The 15,456-nt window shown below is 33.9% G+C and overlaps 1 long non-coding RNA gene across 3 annotated transcripts in view; it reads left to right on the top strand.

Moving 5' to 3' along the window:
- LOC148954607 (uncharacterized) overlaps nt 1–15,456 on the top strand; it is a 58,468-nt gene that overhangs the window by 27,641 nt on the left and 15,371 nt on the right. For 2 of the 3 annotated variants that reach the window (XR_016141538.1, XR_016141539.1), the window contains exon 2: nt 8,548–8,662. This is a non-coding gene — a long non-coding RNA (uncharacterized LOC148954607). Of the gene's footprint in view, nt 1–1,373; nt 1,863–8,547; nt 8,663–15,456 lie in introns of those variants that run through there. The other variant, XR_016141537.1, reaches the window with a different exon arrangement.

Here is a 15,456-nt window from a genome sequence, read left to right as displayed (position 1 = left end):
TTCAATATAATAGCTTAACTGGGCATGTACCACTTTCTCATATAACTTAGAGAAAAATGGAAGAGTAGATATCGGTCTTCGATTTGATGGGTTATATTTTTTCCCTCCTTTATGAAGAAGAACCACTCTTGCAATCTTTAGTGCTTCTGGGAACACTCCAGGATCCAGAGAAAGGTGGATGAAATGTGCCAAGACAGGTAAGACATTCGTTTTTGCGGCTTTTATGAGTTTCAGCAAAAACTCATCCATCCCGCTAGAGCTTGACTTCATTGTTGCCAGGAATCGTGCCACTTCCTGTTCCAAATATCTTGCAAACTCAAAGGAATTCTCATTTGCAGGCTGTCTTTCAAATATAGATCCAAAACTCACAGATGTGCGTAGTTTAGCCTATGCTTGATTGCTAAGTCCTTTTCCTTTGTTTGCAAAATAACCACACAGAAATTCAGCTATGCGCTGAGAATCAGTAAGACGACCTCCTGTTGTCTCCATGGCTCTCATATCCTCATTACTATGAAATTGACCCAAAAGATTATTTATTGTTTTCCATGTAATTTTCATATTCCCTTGATTTTCATGAAACTCATTTTAGAAATAAAGTTTTTGAGCATACCGTTTTACTGAATTTAAAATATTCTGAAATCTTTTGAATTTTATAAAATTATCATCTGAATGATCCTTTAAATAATTCACATATAGTTTGTTTTTCTGCTTTATCGAAACTAGAATAGCTTTTGTTATCCATGGTTTCTTAGGAAAATTTCTATTAGGGTTTGTTCTTTGCAAGGGACATGTTTAATTCATTACATTTGTCACTATCTCACTGAAGAGATCATATGCTGTATTTGGACACTTTTCTTCTAATACATGTGAGAAATTTGTTTCATCCAATATATCTGCAAAACTCTCTAGGTTTTTATTATTCATTTCATAATAAAACAAGCCCTTTCGTTTCTTTTATTTTCCTTTTACTGATTCAGCTTTATTTTACTTATTAAAAGAAGGTGATCCGAGCCGTTTGGCACAACCACATCTGCTTGGTATCTTTCAAGCAATCCACCATTAACAAAAAAATTATCAATTAAAGACGCCAAAAGATGCAAAATCCGAGTTGGAATAGTTACAAGAGGAAAACTATCATTTGACATCATCATATTAACAAAATCTGAGCTATTTGCTCTGTTTAGTAAATCCATATTAAAATCTCCCATCATAAATTTGTTTTTATTTTCATTATTAATTTTATCTAATACTAATTCAAGTTCATCAACCAAAAAAAATTAATATCACATGATAGATTTTTGTAAATCAATCCCAAAATCAAATGTTTTTCCCCTTTATTTTTTATTTCAATGAAAAGGGATTCGATCCTACCTTCAAGCCACTGGGAAAGGTCATCCCTAACCCACTATTGGGTACCTTCATAAATCAAAAGGTCTAGACCGCCCTGCTCCATGGTTGTCCATTCTCTTTGCTTGCACTCTTTGACTCTATCCAAAAAGGTTTCCTAGCACCCACACGGCACCAACACCCACTCTAGAGATCAAATGTAGCAAAAGCCATCTACACTTGCTAGGAGTATTTCAAGGCGTATTTATTCACCATGTGCACAGTTGATTGAGCAGCTAGAGTTGGACCAACAAGCCTAGAGGGTAGTTTACTTGGCCCTCCTTGAGTTTCTAAAATCTTGCAGACTGCTAGACTTGTTGTAAGCTGTTTCCATTGCTTGAACCTCTGAAGTCATCATTTGTTGACACATCTGCTAGCATCAAATGAATTTCGAAAATGAAAAGGCCAGATTTAGCTGTTACCTGGATGCCTCTTTTTAAAGAAAGACACAAAAAGAAACTTAATTGAAAACTATGGTGAGGGTCTTTTTTTATTTATTATTGATTTTTTTCTTGTGAAGATAAAACAATATGTGTTTGTCCTCAATTGGCTATACTAATTTTGACTACTGTTTCTTCTATTATGAATATCTATTTTAGAATTTTCCTTGTCATCACCGTGAAAAATGGTGAAGGAGATAGTTCTGTCATTGTTCTACCATGTATTGAACCTGCCACCCTACAATCCTTTGATAAACAGTATAATCAAATAAATTTCTATTTAAAAAAACAAACTTGGCATTCATATGTTTTTCTGTACTTTGGTTATTGCTAAAATTAGTAATATTTCAAATCAACTGTATGTTGTTTTTCAGTATGATGTGCTAAACTCAATTTGAGTAAAATTATGTGATCCATTGCTTCTATGAATTACTTAAAGAGAAAAAAAAACAAGTTGATTGAGTGGAACAAGGGCACGTTTTTGTGTGATTATTAAAAAAAAAAATTTTCCACAAAATAAGTTTTTCACAGAAAAGTAAAGAACTCCATTAAACCAAAAATGAGCAAAAATAAAATAAAATAATCCACCAAGCATGAAACTACCACAAATCAGCATCGATAAATAAATGAAACCCAAAATGAACAGAAATTACAATAAATAACCAAGTCAAACTCAAAACAAGCAGAAATTAACATAAGTAGGGCTCAAAACCTCTATGCCTTCCCAAGGCCAGAACATAATTTGTACTTTACTGAAAAAATATAAATGATTTTGGTCTAATAACTTTAATAAATCAAATAATATTTACATTTTGAATACTAAATATCAGTATATGTATATTAAACTGACAATGCACATTCATTTGTATTTTTTGTCAGTAAAGTGCAAGTTATGTTCTGGCCTCGGGAAGACAAAGGGGTTTTGAGCACTACTTATGGTAATTTCTGCTCGTTTTGAGTTTGACTGGGTTATTTATTGTAATTTCTGCTCGTTTTGTGTTTCATTTATTCATTGATGCTGATTTGTGGTAGTTTCATGCTAGGCAGATTATTATATTTTAATGTTGCTAATTTTTGGTTCATTGGGGTTCTGTACTTTTCTTTGAAAAAACCGTTTTGTGAAAAAAGTTTTTTTTAATTAATTTCTCTCTGTTTGATATTGCCATGGTCTTTTCAGGGAAAAAGAAAATAATTCTTTAAATCTTTTTGTTTTTTTAAGACTTTATAGTTTGGCCTGCTATTTGTATGCTGGAGCAAAAATTTCAGCAATTTTTAACAACATACACCCTTTTAAAAATCTAGACACAAACACTAGTGTTTAAATTACTTTCATACCTCCTCTAGTTGATCTGAAATGGAAAACGATGCCATTAAAAAAAAAAAAAATCTGTTTACTTTCTTTGATAGCTTGGATACACTTACACTATTTTGATTTTGTTAAATTTTAAGAGCAAAAGAAGCCCCAAAAGTTTGAATATAATACGCTCAGTTTTTCTTGGGATATTGCTAAGATGTTTTATTAGGAATGAGTATTAACATAATGCATTTTTGTTAAACTTCAAGGCAAAATTTAGTTTTTGAACATAATGGGCAAATGGGAGGGTGGGTATGGGAGGGGGATTAATTACCCTCAAATCACTTTTAAATATTAAATATATAAAGGGCATTAGCTCTTTCTATTTTCAATCCAATGAACCCTTTTCGGAGTTCCTAAGACAACTCCTTTGATACGAAGTGCCCTGGTCTAAAAAAAAAAAAAAAAAAAAAAAAAAAAAAAAAAATTCTTATACATTGTACCCACATCAATCTTTTATGAAGCCTTCCAATCACTTTCAACTATTAAGAAGGGCACTAGCCCTTTCAATTTCCACTTGAATGAGCCCTTTTTGAGTTTCCACAACAACGCTTTCTATTAACACCTTATATGCCCCCAGGGTATAAATTACACCCCTTGCACTGAGGGCTGTGAGGGGGTTGTCATCCTCAAAGACCTAATTTCCAGAACTTTCAACTATTTTAAACAAAATGGCTATCTCAAAATTTTGATTGGATGTGTTTGGGGAAATGGTGGACGTGAGGGGGGCGTTATGTGCTCTCTAATCACTTTCAACTATTAAAAAAGGCACTAGCCTTTTCAATTTCCTATCAAATAAGCCCTTTTGAAGTTTTCCCCCAGGGCATAACTTACAACCCTTGCCCTGAGGGCTGGGGGAATTGTCATCCTCAAAGACCTAATTTCCAGAACTTTCAACTACGTTGAAGAAAATTGCTATCTCAAAATTTTGATTGGATGTGTTTGGGGAAGTGGTGGGTGCGGGAGGGGGGTTAGTTGCCCTCCAATCACTTCCGACTATTAAAAGGCGCACTAGCCCTTTCAGTTTCCAATTGAATGAGCCCTTTTTGAAGTTTCCACGACAACACTTTCTATAGAAACCTTATATGCCCAAGAGCATAACTTACAACCTTTGTTCTGAGGACTCTGAGAGGGTTATCATCTTCAAGGACATAATCTTCGGACCTTTCAACTATGTTGAACAAAGTGGTCATCTCAAAATTTTGATTGGATGTGTTTGGGGAAATGGTGGGTGTGAGAGGGGTGTCAGTTATCCTCTAATCACTTTCGATTATTAAAAAGGGCACAAGCTCTTCTAATTTCCAATCGAATGAGGCCTTTTGAGTTTGTATAACATCACTATGTATAAAAATCTTATATGCACCCAGGGCTTAGATTACAATCCGTGCCACGAGGGCTCTAAGGGGGTTATCTTTCTCAAATACCTAATTTCGAAAACTTTTAACTACGTTGAACAAAATGGCTATCTAAAAATTTTTATTGGATGTGTTTGGGGAAAAGGTGGGCGGGAGAGGGGGTTAGCTGCCCTCAAATCAGTTTTGACTATTAAAAATGGCACTAGCCTCTTGAATTTCCAATCGAATGAGCCCTTTTTTCAAGTTTCTACAACAAAGCTTTCAATAAAAACCTTATATGCCCCGAGGGCATAACTTACATTCCTTACCCTGAGGACTGTGAGGTGAGTGTCATCCTCTTAGATATAATTTCCGGACCTTTCAACTACTTTGAACAAAATGGATATCTCAAAATTTTGATTGGATGTGTTTGGATAGATGGTGGGCGTGGAAGGGGTGTTAGTTGCCTTCCAATTACTTTCGACTATTAAAAAGGGCAGTAGCCGTTTGAATTTCCAATCAGATGAGCCCTTTTTGAAGTTTCTACGACAACGCTTCCTAGAAACAGTAAGCACATAAATAATGAAATCAAGCTGCAAAAATATATTCTTTCGACTCTAAAGAAGAGCGCTATTTCAAAGTTTTGTGCTTTATTTTTGCAGCTTTTCTGAAAACCTATAATATTAAAAAAAAGACTTTATAAAATTTAGAACATATAAACCATAGGATATATAAGATACAAAAAAAAATTTATGTTGTGCCTACATAAGATTTGAACTTCTATATTTGAGGCTTTTATTTTTCAATGTATGCTTCAGAAGGCCATTGATTATATTATTTTTTATAACTTTTTCCTACCAAAAATAATAAAAATAATCAAAGTTTTATTTTTAACCGAATGTACAACACATGTAAATTGTGGAGTCAATGGGGGAAAAATGAAAAAAGGACAACAAAAGTAACACTGATAAAAAAAAAAATTGTATAAGACTGATATATGGGCCCAACCAAGGACTCGCGTTCTTGCCTGCAAAATATGTAGCAAGGACGTAATTGCTGTTTTACTATTATGACCCATAATACATCTAGTTCGCACAACAAGTGGTAAATATAGTAAAATAATATCTTAAATAATAAACCTTACTTTGTTTAACGTCATGCATATTAAAGATTGACTATAGCCCTGAAGAGGATAAAATTACATGATCATAAAAGAATACCCTACAGTTTAGCTTGGCCACCCCTGTTAATAGAACCATGGTTTGCAACAATTTTTCTTTAACCAGCTTTAAGTTTATCCTTGGAATTAAAAATAGATTTATGTCAGACGCTCACAACAGATTCACATATAGAAGTTCCATGCCATTTAAAAATATATTCAGATTTCAAAGTAATCATTGATAATCCTATATCATTAAACATAGACTAAAAAGGATTGTAAGACCAGCAAAGACACATTTGAAGAGGTAGCTCTCTTCTTCGTATGATTAGAAGGTCTGTAGACACTGAAGTGGGATCCATTCACGCTGCAAATGGTTTAATAGTTCCTGACAATCCTTTTGTAAATGAAAAACACTCTCAATATCAATAGTTTAAGACTTCAGCTGCTTGATCAAATCAGTAATTGTATCAGCTGATACTAGAGGGACAGGCTTTTGCTGCACTTTTATCGGAAGACACTTGGCAAGTAGTTGGGAATATTGGCTATGTACAGTAAAATTAATAGGGAAAATATACTAGGATGATGTTGGATCCATGCTGATTGTGGAATATTATTATTCTTATAATCAGTGAACTTATAAAAGTGCAACACTAACTTCCAATCTTTCGAATTCCTTAGCAAATTATATCCAGTTTTATAAACAGACCACATTAGTCTTTTGTCAGCCATTTGAGTTTTATGCTTAACATCCAAACGGTACAATCAGAGGAATGCCCATAGGCAATCCAGATTTGCAAACCTTTGTTTTGCAGATGTCAGGTTTTTTTCGACAAGTTTTTATTATTGTTATGAAGAAGTCAGGCCTAGTATTAAAAAAATTAAAAAGTAAGCGTTCGTTGACGCTTTCTCAGTGTGCATCGCTGGGCCTTGATATAAACATCCATTTTTTTGCATAAAGGTAATATATCTTAAAATTCCTTTTAGTAATTGTTTTTTAGTAAAAGTCGTTTAACTCGTAGAATTGTCTTAAAGTTCGTTAGGGTTGAAGACAGAAACTTATTGGTCTTGGTGTAGATTTTCCTTGCAAATTCAAATTACTCAATAATATTTCAACATTGGGATTGTAGGAATTTCAACGTTTGGGTACTGCTGGTGATTGCTGGGAGTCTCTTGGGTCTCCTTGTGTTAAGCTCAAGGTGGTTGACCCTGTTAGTGAAAGTGCAATGATAAGGATTGTTGAAAGTATTCTTGGTAAGGCCTCCTCCAGATCTGATAAGATTTATGTAATAGTAATTAAGTATTTTTTTATCTTCAATCCTTGCATGACTTTTTAAGCGGAGAAATTTATTATTTCCTATGGTAGCATTTTCAAATGCTTTGGAATCTGCATGGATAATTTTTTTTAATTCTTGTTTTTCAACAAAAAGTACTCGAGTTCCGAATTTTTTTTTTGTCTGTATAAATTCTTCACTTTCCCTTTTTATGTCTTGTGAATTGCTAAATTTTGCTTCCCGATTTTTTATTATGGAACGGCACAAACAAAATCTGTGTGTGAACTTAGAGAACTTTCTGGTCTTTGTTCTCTGAATGGATAAGAGTCAGTCAGAAATTTAATATATATTTTTCTAAGATTCAAGGTTGTGATGAGCGGAACATTGACTCGCTATCTTGGGAGATGAACCTACTCTATTACAGTTTCTGCCTCTTGCCGCATGACAGTTCGTGCTGCCGAAATTTGTAAGTACGCAGAATTTAGATGAGTAGAAATCTAATCATTTCCCTGATAATCTAGAAGCACATTATCATGGCTCTAATATAAAACGTGGTAGAGGTAATATCTCTTGCATCCCCGGGTTAAAACCTAAAATTGCTGCGTTTCTGCCTGACTCTTGTTCCGTAATTTTAGCACAGCCCTAAGCAATTGAGATGGCTTTAAAATTGTTGGTCACTTACAACTTGACATGAAGAACTATACTGGTTTTGATTGACTCTCAGTTACCTGTATTCCCTGGATTCAGTCTACTTCTCTGCCCCTAATTCAGCTATAAATGCTATTCTTAAATTTATGAACTCAATGTATAGTTAGGGTTTTCTTAGTCTCAAGGGAACCATATAGAATGATATTGCAATTCTACTAGTAATTAATGCTGCAGATATCCCACTGTCCGATCACACTTTGAAGTTCAATGTTAGAGAAGCTTAAAGGTACACAGTTAAGGTCCTTCATTCTCTGGTGCTGTTTCATCCACTCCAGTCCAGGGACTTGTCCATAATCTGTTATCCACTGAAAACTGGATATCTTCTTTTGAAGGATGTTCTGTTTTTATTTTTTTTTCGGCAATGTACACCGTCATTTATACCAATCTGAAGAAGATATTTAGCAGATTTTGTTTGAACCACAATAGCTGTTCTACAGACCAGACATACAAGGTGAAAGAAGCTTCATGGTCGTTTGTCTTGCCAAATAAAAGACAAAGACTATTTCAATAGTCTTTGTGATTATAAATTTCATTCATTCAGCTCTTGATCAGGCAAAATTCCTGTGAGAATATTTTTAGATGTATGTAAAAGGTTTGATAGTGTCAGTCATAAGACACCTTCTATACTAATTGTCCTATATTGACTAAGAGATTCTTCATATCTTCGGTTTAAATTGTGTTTTGGTTGTAAACACAAAAGAAGCCATCAAAAGAAAAACAAACAATCAAACATTTGTTTTGTTTTTTCTTCTTCTTTTGGTATTCTTTTTTTCATATCCGGTCTTTTGAATTCAGTCCGATTTTATCGGCAGATATGTTTACATTTATCGTTTGGGAATGTGATACCTCATTTTTTTATGTGTATTTGTTTTATTGTACCTCTTACTTTTAGAAGCAGTCAAGGCTGATGAGAAATTGGCATTTGAGGCCAATGGCACAATAGATCCCTCAGAATTTTCAATGTTTGAACGCAAGAAGTCAACAGCAATGAGAAAAGGGGCACAGCCGTAAGTATTCCATGCCTTTTTCTTGTTATGCTTAGTGATAAATAAAGCTGGAGAGCATTATATGTAGAGCGAGCCAAAACTGACATTTTTTTTTAACAGCATTGTACAGACCTATACGGAGGTGATATTGTACGTGAACAATATGATTCCGAAAGTTGAGGATTTTTACTTACCAAGATAGCCTTACCATTGTCTTAGTAACAAAAAAGTCATCATTTCTAAAAACTAGTTTATCTGTGAAATGAAGGGAGTTCGTCTTAGAAACTTAAAAGATTCAACACAATGGTACCTATCTCCTTTTCGAGAATATGATCCTACGACAGGTAGCTTGCTGAAGCAGGTATCGGCTAAAAAACTTTCGTGCAAAAGTTATCCCTTTTCATCTAGAAGCTTATTGCTTTTATTCCTTTTCTTAGTTATCCCTTTTTCTTCTTTTTTTTCCATAATTGTTTATTCAAACCTTTTTAAATTTGTAAAATAGCAGGTTTTCAAAAGGAATCACTGCACGACAATAGTTCCTAGAATGAACTTGATTGTACAATTGGATTCAGAATTAAAAACTGCACCAATAACACCGGAATGTCCTCATTTTATGTTTATTATTCATTTTTAACTGAAACAACGGTTGGGAAAAACAACTTTCACTAGGAAAACTAATAAATATTTATAAAAGACTTAGATTTCTATCTTATGAAATCAGAATTTGTTGTACGAAATACGCTGTACTGGCTCAGATTTCTAAGCTTATAATAAATAATTTATTGCTTCTAGAATTCTGATTTTTCTATGAAATAATGACATATAGAATAAGATATGGAATAAGAATAGAATAAGGCTTTATTCTTAAAACTTTTCACAAGCGATATATCGCCGAGTATAAGATCGTGTCAAACAAAAAAAAAATGAAGTAAACAACAACCATCACAAGCACTTCAATGGAATTAGGATCAGGGACACCAAAACATACTAATATGTTTATCTGATATTCCATACAAAGATAGGACCTTCGCTAAAGCTCTTCTAATACTGAATCAAACGCTTGCTCATAATCTATAAAACTGAGGACCAAAGACGTTTCATGACTCACACACTTCTCATTTATTAATCTAAGAGTGAAAATTTGGTTGATGCATCCTCTACCCTTCCTAAAACCACACTGCCCTTTTCTCAAAACTGTATCTATAGCACCTCTAAGTTTAAAAAGACCATCATACAAAGTAATTTCCTTCCTATGGAAACCAGGCTAATGCCTCTGTATTTGCCACACTCACTTACGTCACCTTTTCTTATGAAAAGGCTCAATTACAGCTGGTAAAATTGCTAGAAACTTCCCCTTTTTCAAAAATCATATTCATAATTTTAAGTAATTTATCTCTAACTTTAAAACCACCATATTTAAAAAAAAGTTATTAACCACACTGTCGGAATTTGAGACCTTACTGTTTCTTAATCGTTTTATAAATGTCTCTAACTCTTCTTAGCAAAATAGACCTTCCTTCACCTCCAAAGTCTCACAAACTTTTTCATTCTTTTCCAAATATTTTTCTATAGCTTTACCCCAGTTTAACACATTCTCAAAATGTTCAACCCGTTTCTCTTTAACACTTCCCTTCATATTAAATAAGAACTTAACATCTTAACTGGAACAAGTCCCAACTGACTACTTCCTCTCAATGTTTGAACATGCAAATACAACATTTGCTATTATACCGTCTGGCTATGTATTCAAGACCCTCGGTAATTGTATTAATAGCGTCCACTTCATACCATCTGAATTCATACTTTAGTGTATTCTCTACTTCCCTTAATTTTCTCTTATTCTTGTATTATCAATCACTAATATACGTCTCGTACAAACCCCACCCATTTTCTACCAAGCTTAAAGCGTATCCGATAATATTTCTAGCTGCCTTTCTAACTTGCATCCCTAGGACACCATCTGGTACTTCCGCACACTACTTCCTAAATATTCCATCCCTACTCTACATTGTCGAATCTTGGACTCTTCAGTTTAATATTCAACTGCTCCTACTAAGCTCTTTTCGACTTTTCATTTTGGAGTGTACCAACACCATGGCTTTCCGGAAAGTAAATACCCTTCCTAAATTTCAGTTTAAAATTAAGTCTGAAAGCTACAACATGGCGATCTTGAATTCTATCATCAATGACATCTCTCCTGTACACCCTAGTAACTTGCAGCAATCCTACCCCTTTTCCAGCAACAAGCGTCGACGTTTTCACAAGTAGTCTCAAGTCTATTACCTCCAACTCATTATATATTCATGCCTACAAATGTTATACTGCAATGGGGAGATCGACTATAATAGCTAGAAAGAGTTTAATCAGCCTAAAACAAACAAAACCCAGAAGAATTATTTATTAATCAGAATCCAGTGCAATGCTATGCCGTTGACTAGGCTGTAATTTCCTCAAGGGACACCATTCCTCAGGAAAACTCTGAACCCTCTTTTGAAGTCACGGTTCTGGTTAGCAAACTAATGAAAGATCCCCCCTGACGCAACTATGAGGCCAGGCATGCAGGGTACCCCATTCTGAGATAAGGACGGAGGAAGTAGATTAAGACAAAGCCAAAAGCCTATAACATTTAAGAGCACTGGAACGACTTATTGATAGGAGGATCTAATTCTACTACTTTGGCATTATATTGAACCAATATTATTTCGGTGTTCGGACATTAACTACTAAAAAAGCCAAACTTTGTTCCCGTTTGTTTAGACAATTTAGCAGTTGCCGAAGTGCCTCAGAAATATTTGATTCTCTTACAGAGAACTTAGAGAAGAAAGCTCAACTCACTTTCTTTTAATTCATTTGTCAAAACCTTAGCCAGAAATTATGTTTCTTATTGCAAATCGATCCTAGAGCTAAGACATTTCACACGGGAAGTGTGCATGCCAAAGTTACTTTTTCTGGCCTTGGTCTTTTCAAAACTGAATCTCCAAACTAAAACTGGTATTCGAAACAGCCATAATAGGCCCGTAACACAAGCAGATTATAAATTCTCTTTTATCTAGAACAAAGATATAACAAAGAAAAATTCATGACAAGCCGACCATGACACAAAAAAATTCAAAAGAATTAAGCTTTGGCTAAGGCAGAGTGAACAGGATTTGAAACCAATTGAACTTTTCCATCAAAAATCTTTCTAAAACCAAACTATGTCTACCTTTTAAAATTAAAATAGAACATTTTCGCCTTTTTTTTGGGGGGGGGGAGGGGGAAGATCGTATAAGCAGGAATGCTCTCAACGCATCTACCTTCTAAAATCAGAGAAGATATTATTTTATCCTGAGATTTTTTATGCGAGATTGTATGCAGGGATGTGCAAAAGGTGGCGAGACTGGTGTCTTCCAAGGAAATGTTTAGTTAAAAACAATCATTATTCATAGTTTTTACTAGTTTTGTTTTGTCTCACAAATTTTTATTGAGAAATACGTCTGAAACCCCGCTAAAGATCCTTTTCTGTTAATTAATTTAGGTTCAAAACACAGCAAACATAATCTGTTTCCTCTAACATAACATATTTAAACTAATATTATGATCTTCTAACGGAGCTTGAAACCCTTATCCAGATGATAAAAATTAGACTTCTGTTTAAGATCCAAAAGTAAAGACCGAAGCTCTTGCTCAGAATATCGAGAATACCCATAACAAGCAACAAGATAAACCTTTAAAGGGTCCTTTTGCCTTTTTTGGTGGTATAGTTGATAATAATACAATCTATATTTTAAGTTAATACCGTAGCACTGGCTGTTTGGGAAGATCCACACTTATACAGTCATTATTTTAGAGTTCCTTGACATCTTGAAACGAGAACACAAGGAAGTTATAATCAAAGTTAGTTGCTTTTTCTCCTAACTTATTAATACTAGAGTGATTCTACGAAAATGTGAACCTCCTCGATTGAGGTTCGAGGTTTTCATAAGAAAACACTTAATATAAAAGATAAAAGCGAAGAGTGAAGCTCTTAGTAGATTGGACTAGCGGAAAAGTGTGGCCAACTGTCTTCATCACAGACAGCTTGGGGATACGAAAAATTGGCGGTAGCCCTAGTAAATTCTTTTTAAGGAAATATATACAGTTGTATGGCTCTACGAGCTCTTTAACAAATTACATCCTGTAAATGAAAATGACAATAGAAAAACTACATGCTCACCTTAGCCAGCGCCCTCATAAGAGGTTCGTTATCCTGCATACGACCGGCAGTATCAACAAGAACAACGTCACGCCTTGTATCTTGGGCATAATTAATGGCTTCAGCAGCAATTCCAGCAGCATCTTTACCTGTAAACGAAAAAAAAGAAAGAAAGAAAAAAACCTTTTAAAATTAAGTACTAAAAAGCAAGACTATCTCCTGTTTCCTTCTTGACGACTTGTTTAGGTACTTTTCGCCATCTAAGGAAATTGTGTTTCTCATCCAAAGTTGGCAATGTTATCTAAATACATTTAATATTATTTTCCGAAAGATTCTGAATTTCAAAAACGTTAGTGCTCTGAATTCTTAATTTCAGATATTATTTGCTGGAGAAGTTTTTAATCGAACAGAACATCGGTATAAATTGATATAGCAGAAATTATTTTAGAATTAGTTCATTTTTACGATCCAGTCACTTTAACAGTTTTATACTCTCCACCTTCTTATTGGAAAAGTTGTAGCCAATCACCAATTTGGAGCCTTCACTCCGAAGGTTCTAAAGCCTATTGCATCATTTGCGTTTACAAATTTCATTTTGTATTTATAACACTGAAAAATGACATAAAATAAGAAATAAAATCCTAAATTGCTGAGATTTCCAGGAATTAATATAATTATATAAAAAATATTCAGTTTATTTTAATTGGTTTTTTCCAGTTATTTTGATGATTACTGTTATTTGTTTTTTATTTGTCGTTGATGTTCTGAAAAACTAAAGCACACTGTTCAAAATACATAAAGTTTTATATTATGTATATGTCTAGACATTATATTATGTCTAGTTATTTACTTATAGGAAACTGTTAAGCGGCATTTACATGTATGTCTAACAAGACTTTCAAGCTCACACTTCTTAGGCCAAACATCTATACTCACGCAGCTACTTTCCGCACGTAAAATTTGGCGCTTGGCTAGAACAAGTTGCAGCCAATAATTTAGTCCAAGGGCTTAGAACGTTCGGATTAGGATTTCAAAATCATTCAATACAGAAACTTCTTTTGCCTACATAGTTATTATTTGTCTAAGAATGTCATATAAATTTAAACCTGGTGAGGGTAAATACCTAAGTACACACCTTTCCAGATATCCATCTTTAGGTGTGAAAGTATAGCTTGACTTGCAGGTAGACGTTGCTTTATCAGATAAGTCCAGTTTTCATAGCATAAGATTTCGAAATTCGATAGAAGAAATCAGGCAGTATAGATGGCCTACACAAAAGAACTTGCATTTAAAAATACATTACTGATTGCAGCGCTAACAACGACAGACTTGAAACAAAAAAAAAATACGAAAAGAAAACAAGGGCAAAAAGTTGACAGATGACAATATCTTGAGAACTTATGCTATGAGATTTGAAATATATTCGAAAATGGAAGACAACGATGCCATTTTTTTATAGCACTGCATTTGTTACTCCATACAGTCATAGAGCATAAGCCTAAAAACATAGGAAAACAGTTAAATAGACAGTGCAGAGCCTGGACTAGTCTTATAAAAAATTAAGCTATTTAGTGGCATTCCTTCGGAAGCAAAATCTTTATGGAGACGGAAAACTTGAATCACAATAGCATTGGTTGACAAAATAATTTTTATTTCTCCTATAGGGTCCTTCTCACTTACTTTGTATGTTTACAATTGCGAGCAGATTTATATCAAGCAAGGAAATAATTCTTTAAATTTATAAGTAAAAGAGTTTCAAATTTCTGATTTTAACAAATCATTTGAACATTTTAGGATTTATTCTTTACTAATACGACTTTTTATAACTAAACCAAAATTGAATCAAAGTTTTTCTAATACACGTGGTTTGCGGGCGGTTCATTTTTTCATTTAATCTAATGGCAAAAAAAAAACAAAAACATTTAATAGGGAGAATTTTTATTCGTAGAAAACTTAATTTTCTCGTTGACAAAATTCGTAGAAAATCAGGATTTTTACAATAACCAAAATTGAGGTTCATGTTCTAAATTATATGTTTAGATATAGATTAAAGATATTTAGATAAAGATCTATATAAATCCAAAGATAAAAAATAAAATAAAATTCAGTTCTGAACTGAATTTACCATATCCTTTTTCGTAAAGTTGTACTACATCTCTCCCATACTTCTTTTTGTGTATCTCATTTGAAGGGTGAACCGCGCAAAGATGATGAACATGAGTTCTCAACTGTTCCACGGCACCAGCACGGAATGTATCACAAGCAGCAATCAAAACACTAAACTCATTTTCCAATAGCCAGAAACATATCTATGAAAAAAAAAATCCATCAAATACTTTGAATATGCAACTAGGAAAAAAAGAGACAGGGAGATGTGGGGGAGATAAAGAGGGAGGAATGGGGAAAAAAATGAGAAGACTCAGGGGAGAGAGACAAAGGGGGGGGAGAGGGAGACAGAAAGAGAGAGGGGGAAAGAAAGCGAGAGAAAAGATAGAGGGAGAGAGAGGAAACAAACTACAACAGGATACACACACAAAAATCAATTTTTTGTAATTATTTTTACGAATTTTTAGAAATAAAAGTAATTTTTAGAAATAAAACAAGACGATGACATTACTGAGCCTTGAATAACCTCATTCAC

Source organism: Artemia sp. Qi Xiang Cuo, chromosome 3 (genome assembly GCF_049724085.1).
Source record: "Artemia sp. Qi Xiang Cuo chromosome 3, ASM4972408v1, whole genome shotgun sequence".
NCBI lineage: Eukaryota > Metazoa > Arthropoda > Branchiopoda > Anostraca > Artemiidae > Artemia > Artemia sp. Qi Xiang Cuo.
The sequence above is the reverse complement of the archived record's forward strand: the minus strand, read 5'-3'. Positions and strand labels throughout refer to the sequence as shown.